This window comes from Anomalospiza imberbis, chromosome 2, assembly GCF_031753505.1.
Source record: "Anomalospiza imberbis isolate Cuckoo-Finch-1a 21T00152 chromosome 2, ASM3175350v1, whole genome shotgun sequence".
NCBI lineage: Eukaryota > Metazoa > Chordata > Aves > Passeriformes > Viduidae > Anomalospiza > Anomalospiza imberbis.
In genome coordinates, this window is record NC_089682.1 from 22,210,595 (window position 1) to 22,231,006 (window position 20,412).

Genomic DNA, 20,412 nt, shown 5'->3' on the forward strand with positions numbered 1-20,412 from the left:
ATTTCCTCCCAAAATTATGTGTCCAATAGACTGCAGTCAAGTATGAGACAGCAAGTATTAGACTTGGATATGTGGACTGACTTCTGCAGTTTACTGATCTCATGAGAACTTTTATTGACTTCAAAGGTCTGGATCAACCTCTTAGTTTCTGCTCAAAGCAACTGTAGCCTTTCTTCAATTTTTAACACTGAAATAGTAAAAGTCCAACATATTCATAGCTCATTCACTCATGAATATCTTTGTTCTTGCAAGTAACAGCAGGGTAGAGAAAAGCAATTGACTTCTCAACCAGATAAATGGAAAGAGTAGAGATATTGTACTCATGACAATCATAAATTTGGGGTTGTTGTGACCTGTAATCAACAGCATATGATATAACCTATTGCTATTGCAGGCAGGAGATCTAAAGATGACTGACAGCCTAGAGCAAGTAAGATCTAGCTGAAAACAGAATGTTCTAAATACAGAACAATGACTCTATATATAGCCCTACAGTGAGAGAAATCTTTTCATTTCTCCTGCTGATAGAAGACAAAAGAGGATTTATTTGACTTTTGGGAAGCTTTAGAATCTTCAGCAAATATTCCAAGACACTGGAAACATTTTAGGCAACTTACTAAATTAATGTAATGGAGTTTAATTTACCAATGTATTGATTTCCTGCATTGGGGAAATGTGAGGTTTCTTATTATTATTGTGTTTGTTATTTGCTTGCTTAAGTAATTATTCTACTATGTCCACTGCTAATTTTAGATGATTCTAAATACAATAGATTCAGTTAGTACATGGAGTGGTTGATTAGCTGAAGATTGAGATAATCCATTGTCATGCGTTAATGCTTCTCTTGTGGGCATTCCAGTGACCTCTCATAACTCTTAACCTTTATCTAACACTTGGTACATGGTTCATTCAGCACAATAAAATGATAATTAATGATTAAGTTGTAATTAATGAATTTAACTTCTTGCATGTAGAGAGCGCGGGACTCCAGGACAGTTTGGATGGATGAGAGATCTCTGAAGTCAGATCTTAGAAGATGTGGTTTATTAAAAGGGATGAAAGGCCCTGCTTGGAGTTGCCAGACGCAACTCGTGGCAGGCCCAGGGAGAGAGGGAGAGGGAGAGAGAGAGGGAGCGAGGGCTCCAGGTGAGGGTCCCAGGGGAAGATCCAAAAAAGAGCGTCCGGTCCCTCGGGCACACCTTATCAGGGGGCTTCAAGGTGGGCTGGAACAGGACTTGGGCCAATGGGGTCACAGATACCTGATACTTCAGGGGAGGGTCACAGGTGTGGGATGAACCATACATTGGGGGTGAGACAGAGCGTTCCATTTGACCTTTGGACCTATCTGCAGGTAAAGGGCATTGTTTAATCAGAAGGGGGGATTGCTTTCAACCTGGCTATACTATTGTTTTTTAGTTATTCAGTAGTCAAGGTTTGTTATTTTGAATCTAGTTCTCATCTCAATGTCTGTATTTTCCAAATCTTTTGCCAGGCAATCATATTTATAAGGTTTTCCTATTTCATCTTCCCCAACACTTGCATTTGACTCAGTTCTTAGTAGAAGCATTAAATAAACTGCATTTTTTCACAAATGTCTTTTGAATGCCTTAATCAAAAGGATTTAGGGCCACATTCTCACTTTTTATATATGTTTTGGCTTTGGTTTTCTGTTGATTTTTTCTGTGGTCTTCACAGACTATTTGAAATTACAGGGAAAAAAAACAACAAAACTCCTATTCAAATCAAATACATTTACCACACCTTCTGTAAAACACCTTAAGTTAAAATTTCAGGACTCAATGTGGCCTACTGCTGCTTGAGCTGCAGGACTTCACACCATTCAGCTGATAGTAAAGTAATGTGGTAGTGAAGAGGGAGGTTGTACTGCAGGCACCATGCCCCAGTTGTAGCAGGAACTTAGTTTAGTTTTCTGTCCAGAAAAATCCATTTCAACTTGTGTCACTGCCTCTTTTGCTTCTAGAGATCAGGAATTGGGCTGATCATGAGGTTCCTCTCAAGACAAGATCCTTCCCTTGTAGGCTTCTCGTGCACTCCCAACATAATAATGACGCTGGTAGTTGCTGCCATCATTGCTGTTCCATCACATTTTATCCCTAAAAAGGAAACACATTTTAAAATATTTGCTTTTTTTATGTGTTTTGATTTTGGTAAACTGCCAAAACTTCCCTGAGAAGGGAAAACTGATAGTTTTAAACACAGCCTGGATAAGCCAGAATTGAATTTCATTAAAGGTAGAAAGGTTTCCAGTGGAAGACTTTTTTGCTCATTGGATTTGAGGGAAGAGGAATTGGAACCTTAGATGTAAGTTCTCTGCAATTTTTTCTTGTTGCTCTTTGTTACCAAATAAATTCTGGCTGAATTTAGACTGTGAACTTGGGGCAGGATTTGAAACAATTGGGGCAGACTCAGCTAAAGATTCATGTTGAGCCACGATTGGGAACAGCTCAGTAGTTACTTTCACACCTCTCTTTCTGTTAACTCCTACATAGTTATTTTATCTGTTGAAAGGGAACCCCACATACACAAAAAGGAAGAGAATTGTGTTTTTATTAGAAGGCCTTGTGATGTAGACAACAGTGGTAACGAAGGCGATAGAGCAATTAAGCTGCAAACCCAGAGGGGCTCTCATAAACCATGTGCAATTCTTGTGGGTCTCAGATGTGTTTATGTCTGCTCACAAGGTTATGGTTGCCAAATAGAAAGTTAAGTATTTTTTATCTCTTGTCAGAGAGTCTAAAAGAGGTGTAAGGGTGCTTACATCCCATTTCATATCACTACATTTTTTGTGGTGCTGGAAGAAAATGGAGTTGTTTCTTTTCTGTTGTTCTGACTCTGTGGCTTTCCATTGGTAGGCAGGTGATTCTGTATGATGACTTAAACCAATTAGGAAAAACTTAAAATTTCTTCCCTTGTCTCTTGAGGATAGAACAACACCTGGGGGTATAGGACTGTAGCAATCCTTGTTCTACTTGACTTGAATCAGGCAATTTCAGGCTCACTTTTCACAAAAGATACTCACTTGAGATGTCAGAGATTATAGTTCAAGCTGTTCTTTAGTCACTAATATTAAATGACGCTGCTCCATAAGGAGCAATAATGATCTGAGTAATTGATGAAGTGATTCGCTGGCATGAATTAGACATAACTAAACACTAAACATCTGCTGTAACCTCTGAAACTGGAGCCTAGCTTGAGTCAGTCATTTTGGTGGCATATTCCATCTTTCTTGAAAAAAAAATTATATGCATTTATGGAAGAACAGAATAACTGACTGAGGTTTGAAGGGACCTGTGGTGATCATTTTCTTAAATCCTATGGTCAAGTAGAGACACCTACAGCTGATTGTCCAGGACTGTGTCCAGGCAATATTTGACTATCTCCAAGGAGGGGGATTCTACAGCCTCTCAGAGTAACCTGTGTCAGTGTTTGATCACCCTCACAATTGAAAAGCATTTCCTGATATACAGAGGAAAGTGCCTGTGTTTGTGGTCATTGCTTCTGGTCCTGTTACTGAGCACCATTCAACACCTAAAAAGATGAGCTTTATAGAGAATTCTGTTTAATCAATATTTGAATGCTTCTAATCACACTGATTGTTTTTAAAAATCATCTTATCAGATTGCTGTTGTACTTTGGGTTTGTCTGTCTCTACTTCCCAGCTTCATCACAAGTTGCTTATTGTGAAAATACTGCTTTTTCTTTTTCACCAATCATTATGAGACTAGTAGGAGGTTGGAAAAAACACATTTCTTGCAGCTTAAATCTTGTGGGTTTTAGTACAGAGGTCAGTGTAGAATGTGGTTGTGTCTGCCCCCAGCTTCTGATTATAATCTCTACAAAGCTCGCAATACTGCTCAGAATAAACAAATTATCAAGTAACTTCTGGAAGGAGAAGAGAGAGTGACAGGGAAGGAGATATAATATCAGGGTAAACAAAAGGGTAAATGTCTAAATGAACTGAGGCTGTAGTCCAGTGATGACACTTCTGTACAATCACTGTGGTTTGGACATTTATTTTTACCTGATGATTTAATGCAAAATGCAGAATGATTGAACCTCATTTTTCTTTCTTTATATAATGCTTTCTACTAGGACGATAGCCATTCTTACTTTATTTCATTTGTGATTACTAAATTTTAAGACATGTTCTGTGTTAAAATTTCAGTTAGGTAATCTCAAAGTTTAGTAAGGTGTGCAAAGAGAGTTACCTCCACTCTGTGGAGTCTGTAATTTCGAGTACTTGGAGTTAAGGAATTTAATGCTTAGATGTATATCAAAGGTGGTAGTCTGGGCAGAGAAATGGGAAATAGAAGAATGTTATAAAAAATCAGTGGTAACTGGTTTCCTTTCTTAAGAGATTGTGTGAGTTTATTCTGCTGCAGTGTTTGGTGTGGGTTTATCTTCATGTATATTTTTCAGTCCTCATAGTTGTCATGATGTTGACTGGGGAAAGCTATATTATGGGCTTATAAGTTGCAGATTTTGGTGATTATGTTATGGATGGAATGATGACTGCTGGAAGAAGGATATGCTCCTCATTTGTCTGTCATCGTAGGTCCCATCACTGTTGGGTTTTTTTTTGCCATGTTAACATTTCATTCACATTGATAACATTACGACATGACATCACAGGTGCAGAAATGCATGGAGAGCAGCAGGGCAGGGGCTGTCAGTCAGCACCTGCCCCCACCCCGGTCAGGAGCAGGTCAGCCAAGGGCACTGGGGCAGCTTCAGCCCCAGGCATCGGGAACCTCTCTGGCGGGTCGGGGCCAGGCTAGGCCATCGGCCGACTTAGTGAGGCCGCGTCCGGGCAGGGCTGTGGGGAGCTGTGCCCGGCTCAGCGGCGCCATGTCCGGGCAGGGCTGTGGGGAGCTGGGGACCAGCCCTGCTGCGGCACCTCCAGGCTGGAGCTGATGGGGGTCCAGGGTCCTAGGCAGGTCAGGACTGGTGATATCCTCAGGGATGTTCTACACTGAAAGTGTTTATTTTGGAGAGGCAGCATAGATGGGTCACATTCTGTGAAATGTCTTACTGACGTTTCACTAATTAGGCTGACATTAGGCTAATTCAGGAGAATTGGTAAACACCATGGAGGTGAAAATGAGTAAGAGCTCAGTTTTCAAGAGAAGAAACTCTCAGACCCTTTGTTGCTGTCAGTCGGGCCCTCGTACTTTGTATCCTTGGCAACTTCCAGTTACATCAACACTGAATGGAGTGTGTGAAAACCAGCTCAGTGGCATAACCAGCAATGATAGTATCTGACACATCACATATGGAAATATAAAAACATTTCCGCTTACGAGAGTTTTCACGTATGAGTTTTTGATTTAATGAATTTTTAGTTATTCCAGTCTTTCTGGCTGTGAAAATTTTAGAATTTTTTCCTGAATCACTAGAGTTTAAAAAAAAACCATAAAGGTGAAAGGTATATTTACTAGTTTGCTCGTACATAGAGAGGCATATATAATTTCATCAAAGGTAATTGCTTTACTAGTAATAACTTTGAAGTGACAGAGATAATTAACATTACCTCAAACAGAGCAAATGCCTTGCTGTAATAGCTGTTTAAGTACCTTTCCATACATTTCTTGCTGTTAGTTTCAGAAACAGAAATAATATTAAAAGGCCCAAGGAAACCTAACTATTTACTTGAAGTGAGGACCAAAAGATAATCTGAACTCCATACCACTGGGTGGATTATTCTGTCTCCTATTCATCTTATTCCCTATCTGCAATCTCTGAATGCTGTACCTTGACATGTTTGACGGCTATTATGTGGAACTCTTGCTGTTCCATCTGATCTTTAATTTCAAAATGTCTCAGCATGGTCTTGAAGGTCTCTTTGGATTTGGTTTCTTTGACTTCAGTTTTGTCCTTAGTCTTTTTTTTTTTTTTTTAAATTCAGATTGATCTTTTCCCCTCTGCTTTCTGCTGTCTTTCTCCTTTAGCTGTAGCTCGTCCTCCTTTTCCACCTCCTCCTTAATCTCTGGCTTGGCCTTTCTCTTATCCATGGTTTGAGATTCAACCTTTTCTTTTGACACAGGGCTGGCACTCTCCCCTTCTCTTTGACCTTAGACTTAACATTTCTTATGTCCTCAGGTTTTTCTGTGCCTTGTTCTACATGCTTTTTTTGGCATTGTTACTTTCTTAGAGTTCCCCTAAGGGGATTTATCATTCCATTTGCCATTCAGAATTTCTTAACAGGGCAAATTACTCTCTTCTGCATCCTCAGCATTTCTCTGGTCTGTATTGCTGTTTTGGGCCTAGGCTTCATGAGTCTAATTCTTCCTGACTTCTCATAGCAGTTTGCAAATTCTTCAGAAGATTTGTTTTGTTTTGATTCAAAGTGACTCTAAAGACTTTGTTTCCAGCCTGCTTGTTATATTTTGGGTTTGTTTTGGTTTTGGTTTTTTTAGTTGTTTTTAGACTCTGTTTGTTATTTTTTTCTCCTCAGCATGGTTTATTTTTTTCTTGCAACTTTTCAGGTTTTGACCTGTAGAATTAATTATTAGGTTTGTTTGGAACCTCATTGCATCAATATTGTCATCCTTTTGCCTTTTGTTTTGTAATGAAGTGTGTATTATATTGTATTCAAATATTTATCTTAATTTATTCCCCTCATAAGGAGGAATTTTTAATGTTTTTTATCTACTATATCACACATGGTATCTTGTTTTTTCATAGATTGTTCAGGATGTTTCTGATGTAGCCCACATGAGAAATTAATCTGTTTTGCCAGTTGTATTAACAAAAATTCATATCCAAATAATTTTGAATGCAAGATGATTTCTCAAGAAATGTTAGTACTTTATGGGAAGAATAAGCATCACTGCAAATTCACAACACTTGTTAGTAGCTGCCATCATGACTTCCACACAACTTCATTTCTCCTCTCCATCTGCATCCTGTGGAGATGGCCTCAGCCTTTCCATTTCTGTGTTACTGCTCCTTTGCTGTTGACGCTGTATCTTTGGTAGCAGCCCATTTCCTCTGAAGATCAGTCTCTGTTTATTGTTTGTGTTAGGCTGTTCTGCCTACTTCCTTTGTTCATCTTTGGTCTCTGCTAGACTTTTTCCTGCCCTTAGACCTTGCCAAGATTCATACATTCCACATCTTTCTTTTTCTTGTAGTTTCTTTCTGAAGCCATCCACCTGTTTTGTGGGATATTTTAGTTATTTGTGGCTGAAGATACAGTACCTCACCTCTGGCTTCAGAGGAGTGTCAGTCTTTTGGATAAATCAGAATCAACTTTAGCTCAGCTCGTATAGTCGAAGTGTGGGTTGTTCGTTTTCCAACTTGAAGCCCACACTCTGACTCATGAAGATTATAAGTCTTTTACAATTCAGGATGCCTTTTTTCCCCCACTAAAATACAAAGGAAGCCTATGGTCAGATTTAGTTATTTTGCTTTCATATACTTTAATCAGGGGAAAAATTATTTCATTTGCAACCCTGATATACCTCTAGCTGGTCTGTGTCTGTTTCCTGCTGTGAGATCTCCCTCTAGCTAGCTTTCCTCTTCTGAACAGTGCCATCCTCCCAAACTGTCCAGGCAATAAAGTTGAAATAGCATCATCTGCTTACTTGATATTCTGACTTTTGGACTATTGATTCTGAGGGAATATCAAAGAACTGCCTGCAGGCATTTAACCATGCTCTCAGGCACATGCTGTGGTTCTTGGGGTGTCTTGCATGGGACCAGGAGTTGGACTTGATGATCCTGATGGGTCCCTTCCAACTCAGCATGTTCTATCACCCATTGTTTTAACACTGATTTTCTTTTTATAGATAAAAATAATAAAAAAATTAATTACTGTGAAATATGTCACTAGATACGATTTTTTTCAATTTAAAAGTGAGGAGAGCTTATTGAGAAAATATTCAAAAGAAAGAACTTGTTATGAAACTGAATTGAAAGTGAAAAGGGTTTAAACACTGTAAAGGTTACAGGTTTAAAGATGTGTTTAAAGATGCTAAAATTGAATTCAAAAGGCTACATTTTCTTAAAGGGACTTCATGAATCTAGCTGCTTAAACAGAAGTTAATTACAATACTCAATTGTGTTGAAAAAATTTGAGCATCAAATACTAAAAAAAAAGGTTTCTAGCTTATATTTAGGTATTGCCAGGAGCTGTCAGGGGTTTTGGGAATAGCTGGAGATAATGGGTCATCATGTTCAAAGCAAAACAGATTTTTTTTTAATGAGATAGAGATTTTATTTCTCAAGTAGACTAAGATAACTGTACATAGTGGCAGAAGGTCAGTATTACTGGATTCTTGTTGTATCACCTATAAAATCATACACAGTTGTGGTAATTCTGAGAAATTATTCAAATAAGTAAGCTTAAACTAGGTAACATTGAAACTAGGGCCATTAGAACATAATCAGATTTAAGTTACAAATGCATCTGTGGAATGGTAAGCAAATCTGTAATAGTTTTCAGAAAAATATGCTTAGAGGGACTGCCAGGTTCCCATAATATTTCCGTTAAAAATTTTTAATTATGAGGAAAGAAGTTGCCACAGATATGAAGAAAAATAAGCTCTTTAAAGAAGAAAAAGGTTTGTAGACAATACCTATATTTTGTCTTAGAATTGAAGTGCTAGTCTTTTAATGTGTGCCTATGGTTCCTGATAGAAAGGAAGTGCAGTATTTGCTGTTGTTTTTTTTGAAAGCAATTGGCTATTGTAGCGATAAAGTCTAAACATGATCTTTAAAGGGACACTGTGGTTTACTAAAATATATAAAATTTGAATTACAACCCTGTCATCTACAATCAAATTCAGTCTGCCAAGGACAACTAGAAGACAGTGTAAGATAATATGAAGGTGAAAAGGATAGGCACATAGGTACAGAGCTAAAGTTGGAAAACCTAGTTCCACTAATAGTACCTTATTCATTTTTACGCTTTAAAGCTGGAGACTAGTTTGGTACCATGGAGAGACAGTAAATGCAATCCCTGTGTTTATCAGTAAAGCTGAATTCTCTTCTTCTCTTCTCTTCTCTTCTCTTCTCTTCTCTTCTCTTCTCTTCTCTTCTCTTCTCTCTTCTCTCTTCTCTCTTCTCTCTTCTCTCTTCTCTCTTCTCTCTTCCTGTAGCAGTAATTAAGCTATAAAGGATGCTGAAATAAAGGAATGCAGGTTTAAAAGAACAGAGAAGGGAAGCTGTGTTAGCCTTAGTGGATTTTCACTGCCATTGACAACCATTCCTTAAATCCTTCCTTATTTCTTATATCCTAGGTTTAATCACATACTACTGTTGAAGAATTGGAATGGCTGTCAGTTTACGTGAGCAGTGAAATCTCCAGTAAAAGTGCCACTGTCATATGGAGAGATTTAAGGCATTACCATAGCATGGGATAAAGATTGTCCTAAACTTCAACATCTGATTCCTCAATGGGTGTGTATCAAAAGCCAAGTGTTGCCAGCCTTCCCCTGCAGCAAGTGTCCAGATGGACACTTTGACAGTTTAGCTAGGGTGTTTCACACATTCCTTATTCATAAGAAATTCTACTTTTCTTCATATTTCAGAATTTCTTCTTTTCAGATATGTGTTCACATAGCCATCCACTAGTACTTATTTCCAACTTATAAAGATAATCACTGTGTTTACACATAATTCAGGCCTGTGTTTGTAGCTGTTAAAATAAATTGCACTTACAGGGAATGGTTTGGTTTGTAGAGAGTCAAACCATTCATGAGGAAGTATTCATTGTGATTAAAATTGCAGAATCTGCAATCTGTGTGCTGATCAACTTAATGAAAAAAAGAATAAATGATAAGAAGTGCCTTTAAGAGCAATACAGACAAAAACAGAGTGCATGTTTCCCCTGCAAAATGTGTGAGGGGATAAGTAAATCCCATAAAGTCTTCTGGCTTTGGAGGGAAGAGAAGTATTTAAGGTATTAAAGTCTAAAATAATAAAATTACCTGAAATACCTTTCTTAACACTATTACGGTTTGAGTTTTAAATCACATTGTCTCAAGATAGTCTTGACAGAACAGACTGTTGGTAAATACCAGAATTTAATCTATCTAAGTAGTAAATCTAACATGGACAGATTATTCAGAAAGAGTCTATCCATTGAAATGTCATTTGAAGTATAAACTACAGTTTTCAATTACACATAGGAAAGAATATAAAATAGTAAAATGGGTTTAAAAATGTAATTATTTATATTTATGAATATATTTGTATATATTTGGCTACTGAAAATTTATATTTGGCTATGCATAATATATGTTTAGAGAAATATTTAAAACCAAAGTGTATTGTCATGATTTTTTCTGTTTCTTTGATTTCAAAGTATTTACTTACCTTAGCAGGCTCTCAAAAATGTACACTTTTTTGGTATACAGGTTTAAAGACAATTCTGTCTTTGTAGCAGTGATCAATCTGCAAAGAAAAAAAATATTGCTATTAATTTTTATGACAGAAATCAAGACAATGTGCTTAATATATTGATTGTGTGGTTATTAGTATTGTGATGTCTCTTTTTGTAATAATGAAAGATAGCATTACAGATGATTTACTAAGTAACTGCTTTTTTTACCATTTTTGTCTCATACATTTGCATTTCTTTGCTTCATTTACTGAAGAGTACTATGTATTTTGTCCTAACAGGAAAAAATTCTGCTGTAACTAAAATGACATCATGCTGCCTCCTGTGGGGGAATGCTGAAGCCGGCTCAAAAATACAACGCAGTGGTAAGTACTAAAAGTATGTTCATAACAATCCCTTTTTTCATAAGAATACGTAAAAGAAAGATAGCAAGTCTCTGTTGCTGGTGTTCTTAAATGTGTTTGAAATATCTTTGCAATATATCCATTTAAAATGTTTGTTTACCATGTGTTCATCCAATGAGACATGGAATGCAGTACATTCTAAGCATTAGCACTGTTTATGTGCTTCCTTATGATAAGCATCAATTGTTATTTTTCAGCTCTATAAGTATTGAATGATACCAATCAGTTTGTAGTTAAAAGACATGAGATTAAATGTGGCTGTTATGACACTGCTACTCAGTAATGTTTGGGGCCTCCAGCCCACACTGTACCAGACAGAGCTGACTGTCTTCTGTTTGCAAGACAAGGTTGGGTTCCAGAGTTCTTATGGGGCTGTATTAAAAAAAAGGCTTGGTTGCTGTTTCATACTGTTACCATAAAGATCTATTTTTTCCTCTCAGTTGTTTGCAAAATATGAGAGAACATATTTTAATGTATAACATGTACACAGATAACACCTATAGTTATATGTATGTGTATATATATGCATACAGATGTACAACCATTCTCATTATATCAATATGAAATATGTGACAAGGGTTTAATTTAGAAATCTATGCATAGAATATATTCTATTTATAAAACACCTTAATCTAATTGCCATTCTTTCATACTGTGCCTGTAACATTGATTAATGAGAAGGGAATGAGATGTACAAGTGACCAGAAAAGTTTGTCTAAAGCAAATTCTTCCTTTTCACTTTATATTATCCATGAACTTTGAAGCAGATGTGACTTTTTTCTGTAATCATTGTACCAGCTGTAGTACAATGACGTTTCCATTTCACATTGACACTGGGACCTAAATTCAAGGAGAAGGAATAATAACCTATCTGATGTGATAATAAAGTTGTGAATAAGCAATAATTCAAAGTGTGACAGTTTAGTTATGAAAATTGAGGATACCATTATGTGAAGTGTAAAATTCAGACAAAGAAAATAACAGCTTTGAAAATTCCTGTGATTTTTGCATCACTGAACCATGTTTATTCCAATTTGTAACAATTAACATGTAATTGAATAAAAAATATTTTATGAACAGGGGCCTGTTTAATAGTTTAGCATCTACACTGATTGTGATAATAGCTGAACTCTTAGGAGTTATATGGTGAATAGTACAATATGCATGAGTGCTATACATGGAATTTAATTACTTGCTCTACTTAGAAAACTCATGACATTTTTTTCAGTAATGAGGCAAGCAGCTGATATAAAGAATACAAGGCTCATGTAAAGCTGAAGTCAAAGTTGAAATAATAACATCATTTCTTTGGAACTAACAATTTGTGGCATGTTTGTCTTGTCTGGCACTAGAATAAGCCACAGCCATGTTCCAAGAAGGGAAATTCTCATCTCTAGATCTATCACCGTACACTGAGATAGAACACAGAAGCTGGGGAGAGGATTTTGGAGGGGAAACTAAGGGATGGATAAGGGATTTTAGTTTTCTCTGTTTTCTCAGCATTTTGTTTGTTCTTCATAATGCACAGCAGGAAAGTCGGAGAGGAAGAGAAGAAAAGGAAGCAAACAAAATTAAAGCAGAAAAGTGAGACGGAGTCTATTGATATCTGGCTTCTAACACACACTGCAAGTTAGTGAACATCACAAGCCAGCTGTGCCTTTTGAAAATTTCCTTGTTCATGTCAGGTGATAATTGGACTATACATTAAAAAAAAAAAAAAAAAAGAAAAGAAAAACAGTTGGAAAATGAAGTTATAAATCAGCATAAAATTTATTTCTGCTTCTGTGCTTGCATATTTTCTGAAGTAGCCACAAATATTTGTGTTCAACTGCTAACGCTGAGGTACCCCAAAATACACAACAGAAATACAGAAATATTTGCTAATGTCTTATTTTGTAGAGAAAAAGTTTGTATTGAGAATTTTCTCAGGAAGAAAATAAAAATGGATCTGAAGGCCTTTAGAATAATTCATAATCCAAGCAAAACTAACCTTGAAGTTGTATTTTCAGCAGACAATAGGGATCAATTTGGATAAACAGAAGAACAAAAAAATTGCAAAAGATAACTAGGGATGATAGCTTGGACAGATTCTAACTATGACTTTGGCTATATTGTACTCTTATATTTAAGAGAAATATAGAAAGAAATCCCTACATCTTGAACACTTTAACTGCTTACTTGCTGTCTTTTTCATCCATAATTCCAGATAAAATTCTTCAACATGATAAACGCATGATTTTTCTCAAGAACAGAAAACATCAATTTATGTTTGGTGTATGCGATGTGTGTTTCCTGGCAATGCATCATATAGTATTAAAAACTGAAGCAAAAAAAATGGCCCATGCTTTGTCCTCAAATTTTGATTGTGCATCAGAAGTCTAACTGAGTTTAAATGGTGGGATTTCGTTCTAGAATCCCAACCTGACAGCTGAATGTGCAGATGGAGCCCTGTGGTAGTCTGTGAAGCACTGTATCATTCCTTTGATGTAGCCACATACTGTCAGATTCTTGATCATGTTCTCAGACTGATCAAACCTTCTGTCTTGTATCATTTATGGTAACAAATGTGAAGGAAAAATAAAGCCTTTATATTAGAAGGCAGGAAGAAACTGTTCCAGTTTAAGTCTTGGGAGTTTTAGGAAATAGATCAACTCTATTCTCTGAGGAAAATCAGGGCACAATACAATTCTCATTCTTAGAGCTGTCAGCTCTCCTCAGCTTACTTTTCAGCTCTTGGGATTCAGATAAGAATTTTTGCCTTCCTCTTGTCAGGGTTTACAGCTGTACATGAAAGTACTCTTAGCTGAGCAGTTCAACTTCTGGTTAAGCAGCATCTTCAACTCCTCCAGTTTTCTTTTTAGGCTCTCACTGATTTTATACTCTTAGGTGGAAAAAAATGCTCCCCCACATTTCTTCTGTCTTGGTGAAATATCTGCACAATTTTAGCATGGAAATCCATCAGTTATGTAGGCTCCTAAGACCTGTGTTATGATACTTAGGCTCTGCTGACATTATAGTGTGCATTCTTCCTACCAATTCTCTTAATTTTGAAACACAAGGAAAGAAGGAAGGAAAGAACTCAGTTTAAAATTCTTCCCTTTTATAAAGATAGAAGGTGTGTTTTCCATACTGAAACACAAGTGATAAGCAGGAGCAACTAATGAACTTGCCAGCTGAGCCCAGACTGATGATCTGGTCATGTCAATTAATTGAGGCTGATGCTTAACATTTCAATAAGTTTCCAAATTGGAAACTGTATCTTCTTAAAAAAATTCCAATAGTGTAAATTGAATTTAACACCTACTGTTTGGAAATTTACCTGACTTTAATGAGAGTTTGTCTAGATTTTGTTGTAGGATGTTCCACAGCTCTCTATGAATTTAAAAATTTTTTCCAGGGAGAGTATTCTGAAATCCTAAATCCAGTGTAGTTAACTATTTCTCAGTTGATCTAGAAAAAATAAATTATGTTGCATCATCTGCTTTGCTGTGAGATGTTACTGGTAAATCTAATCTTAACAATTCCATTACATTACTGATATTATGGTGTGATTTCCATTAAAGGTGGAGACCTACTGTGAATAGTGGAATCAAAATCAAAAATAGTGGATTTTCTAATGAATATAAATAATTCCTTGCTTCCATTTCAATTCAAAATGATGTATCCATTATTTTTTATTCCAATATTTAGTTATGTATTTCAGTATGACTAACCTAAAGTGTCTAAAAGTAGGTAAACTCTAATGATCTCCACCAATATGTGAATTTCTTAATAACCCAAGTGAGAAATGGAAATATGAAGCATTTTTCAAATGTTACTCAAATATGAAATAGCAAACACCAAAACTTTCCAGGTCATTAAATTTACTTGCAGGTGGCAGTGTAATTGAATCATTTTAAAGCTTCTGCCTAAGTTCATTAGCTTTTCTTAAAGCTTTGAAAGGATAGTTAAACAATTTTATAAAAATATAAGTCATGATTTGTCTTAAATCTTTAGGACTTATGCACTGTTCTTATCTAAGTAATGCTTCCAGAAATACAATTGATTTTGTAGAAAATTAATTTGACCATAACATTATACAAAGTATTGTACAAAAGTAACAGAGAAAGGTTAAAGTAGTGTAATTTCAACATTATACAGATTTCATGTATAATGGGAGTTCACTGAATCATAACATCGTGAGCAATAAGTAAACGTGAAATAAAAAATAATCACACTGTTTTGCACAGACAGCTCATTTAAAGTTTAGTCATGTTTAATTCAAAGAACTGGAGTGCAAATTTTACTATCTCAGTGTTTAAATTTCAAAATGTTTTATCACTGTGACTAATATAATTTAAATCTACTGTACTGAAAAACAGGTAATGATGTTATATCTACTATATATATTTCTACAGGGAGCTCTTAACTCTTAGATGTTCATAATAACTCAGTGTTGTTGGTTGTTGGTTTTTTGTTTTGTTTTTTTATTTTTTTCCTAAGAACAGCAAAGCTTTTGAGAGCAAGATTCCAGTGCAAATGAATTACAGGCAAGCAGTTGTCCTCTTCCTGTCAAGGTTCAAAACACACTGCATCTTCATTTTTAACCACAAGACAAGTTTGTTTTGTTTGGACAGCTCAGTAGTTGATGGGAAAGGAAGAGCATCTGTATCTCTTAATAAATATCCCTTTATCTTTTGTTCAGAAGTTACCTCCCTCAGTTTTTATATAAAAGGAATGGCTCTGTGTAACAGCAAAACCTTGTGTCCTCCTGGTATCTCCATGACTTAATTTGAGCTCTGCACCCTGAAGTTTCTTTTAGAAACAACTGACAGAAGATGGTTTCTGGGATCATCAACTCCAGCTTCTGTAACATGGGACAGCAGTATCATACAATGCTTTTTATACAGGTTGTAATCTAGGTTTTGAAATCAAGGGCTACATTGATTACTGGTGGAAGCCAGTAATGAATGATGTCTCTCAAAGGTTCATCCTGGGACAATGCTATTAAATATCTTCATCAGTAACACAGACAATAGGATTAAATGCACCCTCGGCAAGTCTATGGATGAATGGTGCAACTGATTCACTTGAGGGAAGAAGGGGTATCTTCTTCCAGGGGTAGCCATCCAGGGGTACCTCAACTGGCTGGAGAAGTGGGTCTATGGAAACTTAGTGAAGTTCAGCAAGACCAGTGTAAGGTCCTGCACGTGTCATGCACTCTTCAGTCATGGAAATATCCATTACCATTAGGGGCTGGATGGTGAATGGATTAAAAGCAGCCTTTTCAAAGAAGGACTTAGAGGTACTAGTGGATGAGAAACTGCTAATGAGTGAGCAATGTGTGCTTGCAGCCTAGAAATCCAGCTGTATCCTGGGCTGCATCAAAATAGGTGGCCAACATGTTTGATGGAGGTAATTCTGCCCCTTTATTCTGCTCTGGTGAAGCTCCACCTTGAAATGCTGTATCCAGCTCTGAAGTCCTCAACACAAGAAAGACACAGACATGTTAGAGTGTGTCCAAAAGACAGGCAACAAAGGTGACCAGAGGACTGGACCACCTTGCCTGTGAAGACAGACTGAGACACCATTGGAGTTGTTCAGCCTGGAGGAGGCTCTTATGAGATCTTACTGCAGCCTTTCAGTATATAGAAAAGGAGAGAGAGAAAATGTGGAGACTTTTTATCAGGGTCTGTTGTGACTGGGAGCAAAGCAGATTTGCTTTAAACTAAAAGAGTACAGATTTAGAGGGGTGGTAAGGAAGTTCATTATTGTGAACAGTGGGGAGACACAGGAACAGGTTTCCCAGAAAAGTTGTGGATGCCTTATCCCTGGAAATGCTCAAGGCCAGGCTGGGTGGTTTTGAGCAACCTGATGATCTAGTGTGTGGCATCCTTGCTCATGGCAGGGATGTTGGAACTAGATAGTCTTAAAAGCAAACCAAAACCATTTTATGATATTTCTGTATTATGTCATACAGTGATTGTCTATGCATGTTTATAAAACATGCAAGAGTATTAAGATTAAATATTAAGATTAAAGAATATTAAGATTAAATGGCTGAGTATATAAATAACGGATTGATTTTAACACTCATATAGCACTAAAGGCAGCACTGTATGCACCTCAGAATCAGAACTGGAATTTGGAGATAAAGTAGAAAACCAGTAATGATGGAATCATATTCTGGGCGTTTTTGGTGGGTTTTTTTTTTGTTTTTTTTTTGTTTTATTTGTTTGTTTGGGGTTTTTTTTGTTTGTTTTTTTTCCCTGATTTTTAAAGAAATTATATCACACTGAAACTCTTCTGAGTAATGCCCTCAGCATAGCTATTTCCAGCTGATTTCATGGTTGTGTGCCCTTGCCATAGGTTGAGATTGTATATCAAACAGCACATCAGAAGAATTAAGGTTTTTGGTTCTTTTAGACAGATTCAGGTTTTTAAAAATAGGCTTTTAGTACAGTTTTAGGAAAGAAAACTTCCAACACCACTCCAGAGGGCCTGGATATCCCATACATTCTATGTAATATCTGCTAAAATACTGAATTATTTCCATTCTGTGCTACATGCAAGTAATCCACCACAATTATGCTAATCACTGCCCTGAAAACAAATGTATACAGCTGTTGAGTGACTAGGGAAGATGATGGCATATTTCTTTCTTTTTTGAAAGAAAAAAATAAAATGTTTTTGCCAGCAGGAAGCCAAACTGCTTGTAGAAATTACTTAGAATTGAAAATCACTATTTGATTCTGAAGGTAAATATGTTTGTTTGTATATATGAATATAAAATACATTTAGCTTTAATTGCATGGCAATTTAGTCCTAGATAGCTGGTATTGTACAGAATTTTTTTAGAGAGTTATTTTGTTTTTATTTTCTATTGATGCTGTGCAAAAAAATATATATACATACACAGATATAGTGTTTTCTATTGGATCTTAAATATGGAAGCTGAAAGTATCTAAACCACTCTTTCTACCAGGTTTATTATCAACACCCTCCACACATTTCCTTTCCTATATACTGCTTTGCATTCAATTTTTCTTTTCCAACAAAAAAGCCATAGAAAGGAACACAACACAAATACAGTAATATTGCTATCCACAACTTAAAAAAAACTTCAGAATATCAGACTATTGGTGAAACTACTCAGGTTAAGTAAAATCAGATTCTGTCAGCTTTCATGATAGGTTCTATACCTTATGAAGATATATGAAGTAGTCTTCTCTTTTTCACGTGGTTGCAGCTCTTTTAATAGCCTCTCTGTGCTCATAGCATGAACATGGATTTAAAGCTTACACAACTATTCACAGAATGTTAGAAAATACAGCCTGAATTTTTATGTTTCAATATGAATTCAGGAAATAACTGCCAAAATCTGGTGCCTAATTATAATTCTAAAAAGCTTCATTTTTTTTTTTTGTGTAAGTAATCAATAACCTGTAACCAAATATCTATTAAAATCGTAGTTTGTCTCTCCGTGGTGGAAACAAAGTTCTTTTATCTGGAACTAAATCACACATTTAATTCTAATGTAGTTTACAGTCAGTGGAGTTAATTATAGTGAAAAATTGTGTTGCTTCTATCATTTGAGGCTTTTTGCTTGGCTTTAAATGTACGTAGGTGATATTTCATATGCTATATTGTACCATTGTGACTACTGTTACTGGTAGACATGTGTCATGAATTTAATTCACAAAGATGAGATGCAAATCCTTGAAAACTGTGAATAATGAGGTGCAGTCTATTCTTTTATTAAACAATGTCACCAAAACAGGCTGCAGGTATCCCTCCTCGAGCAGAGGGGTTGGACCAGATGAACTCCAGAGGCCCCCTTCCAACTTCATCCAATCTATGAACCTGTGATCTTCATTTAAGAGCAATTTAATTTTTCTTTCCATGGATTTAAAATAACAATATGACCCTTTCACTTTCATTATATGGAAGTATCAAAAAGGATGGAAAAAACCCAAAACAGTTACATTACAAGTTTAAATAATGATGCTGTGTCACTTGAAAAGTTAGGTGATGAATAATTGGAGACTTAGCATTCTATTGTTTATAATACAGTTCTGTGTAAAGGAAGAAAGTTATAAGAAATATACTATAATTGACCTAATGAAACAGAAGTAAATACTTTAAAGACTGCTGAAATAGTTTTTATTTCATATTTTTTATAAAATATGAGTGAAATACAACTCATTGAGTGGCATGGTGTGAGGCTACAATACAAAGGTCAAACAATGGCAGAACTAGAATCTGTTTTCATTAGAAGCCATCAAAACTGAAATGTATAAACAGTGAGGTAGGTAATAAGCTACATACCGGTACATATATCCAGCATGAAATGTATATTAATTTGAGATCAGAATCTATTAAAGCATATGGATCTGAAAAATAAAGCTTTCAGGATAGTGCAGTAATTAAGCAATCTGAGTTTATTAATAAACAAAGCAGGAATTTCAATAGATGAGCTTGACAAAGAAAATGGATGTATTAGAATTTAACCAATGAAAATTGAAGCTGGGACAGAGGAGTCACAGCAATTACACTAAGAGGTCACTCTCTTGGCAGCTTAATTTTCTTCTGGAATATGGATTTTCAGTGCTTTTAAATATTAGTTTATTATTAGTGCAACTTTCTCTGAGCTTTTTGAAATTTAAATATTACCACAGTATGCTATGAGGATAACTTTAAAAAAAGGATTTAAAGACTTATCAAAACTTGTGTTGACCTTTATTTTTTAAAAAAATGGAACTCATTTGGTACAGAGTTCTTTTTTCTGTGAAAAAATATCTCATGGGAAACTTAATTCCTTAACTGAAGAATTTTTACCTATAGCTGTTTATGGTTTATTATTTGAACTGTATATGCTGGAAATCATCAACATCAGAAAAAAATTAAATACCTCAGTTTCTTTTTTGTTTGAAACATGAAATACGTCATCAATACTGCCAGAATATGGCACCAACACTTATCCGTTTGTATTATTGGCAGTGTAGCTCCCATGTCCAGAAATACAACCATCTTGGTGCAAGACTTTAGGAAAGATAATTATTGCAAATATGCTGAAATTCGGGCCAGAGAAATAATAAATCATGACTCCTGGATGGTTATCTTCAATACCTATAGAAGACAGTATTAAATTACAAAAAAAGTGCTAAGCACCTTGCCAAGGTGATAGCTGTATCATCCTTTTGAGGAGCAGCAGCTGTCTAAATAAAGGCAAAAAGGAGATTCGATTTGCTTTTTCTGAGAATCAATAAGAATACTGCAGGAAAAACATATGTACACTTTCTAACCATTTAAAAATAATTATATACATCTGCAAGCAAGACCTTTAGATGATGCATCTTTTTCTCTCATGCCAAAGAAAGCATGTCACCAGAGGACACAAGGAAAAACAACGCACCACAGCTATGGTCACGATGAAGAGACTAATTTATTTCCTCTGACTCCAATCATTCATAGTTCTCAAAAGGTGCCAGTGGATTGGAGGGTGAACATGCCACCTCTCCAACAACACTGGACAAACTACCAGTACATCAAATTTCTCCACCTCTATGAAGGAATGCAAAACAATAGGTTGTTTACAGAAAGTTGTGTGAGAAAGTTTTCTACAATAATGTAAACTCAGAAGGCTTTAGAAAATCTTAAAAAAAT

At 35.9% G+C, this 20,412-nt stretch overlaps 1 protein-coding gene across 3 annotated transcripts in view; it reads left to right on the top strand.

The window, feature by feature from the left end:
- Positions 1–20,412, top strand: part of NLGN4X (neuroligin 4 X-linked) — a 161,581-nt gene that overhangs the window by 18,072 nt on the left and 123,097 nt on the right. For 2 of the 3 annotated variants that reach the window (XM_068180116.1, XM_068180118.1), the window contains exon 2: positions 10,645–10,728. The gene's annotated coding sequence lies outside the window, so the exon portion shown is untranslated. Of the gene's footprint in view, positions 1–9,397; positions 9,421–10,644; positions 10,729–20,412 lie in introns of those variants that run through there. The other variant, XM_068180117.1, reaches the window with a different exon arrangement.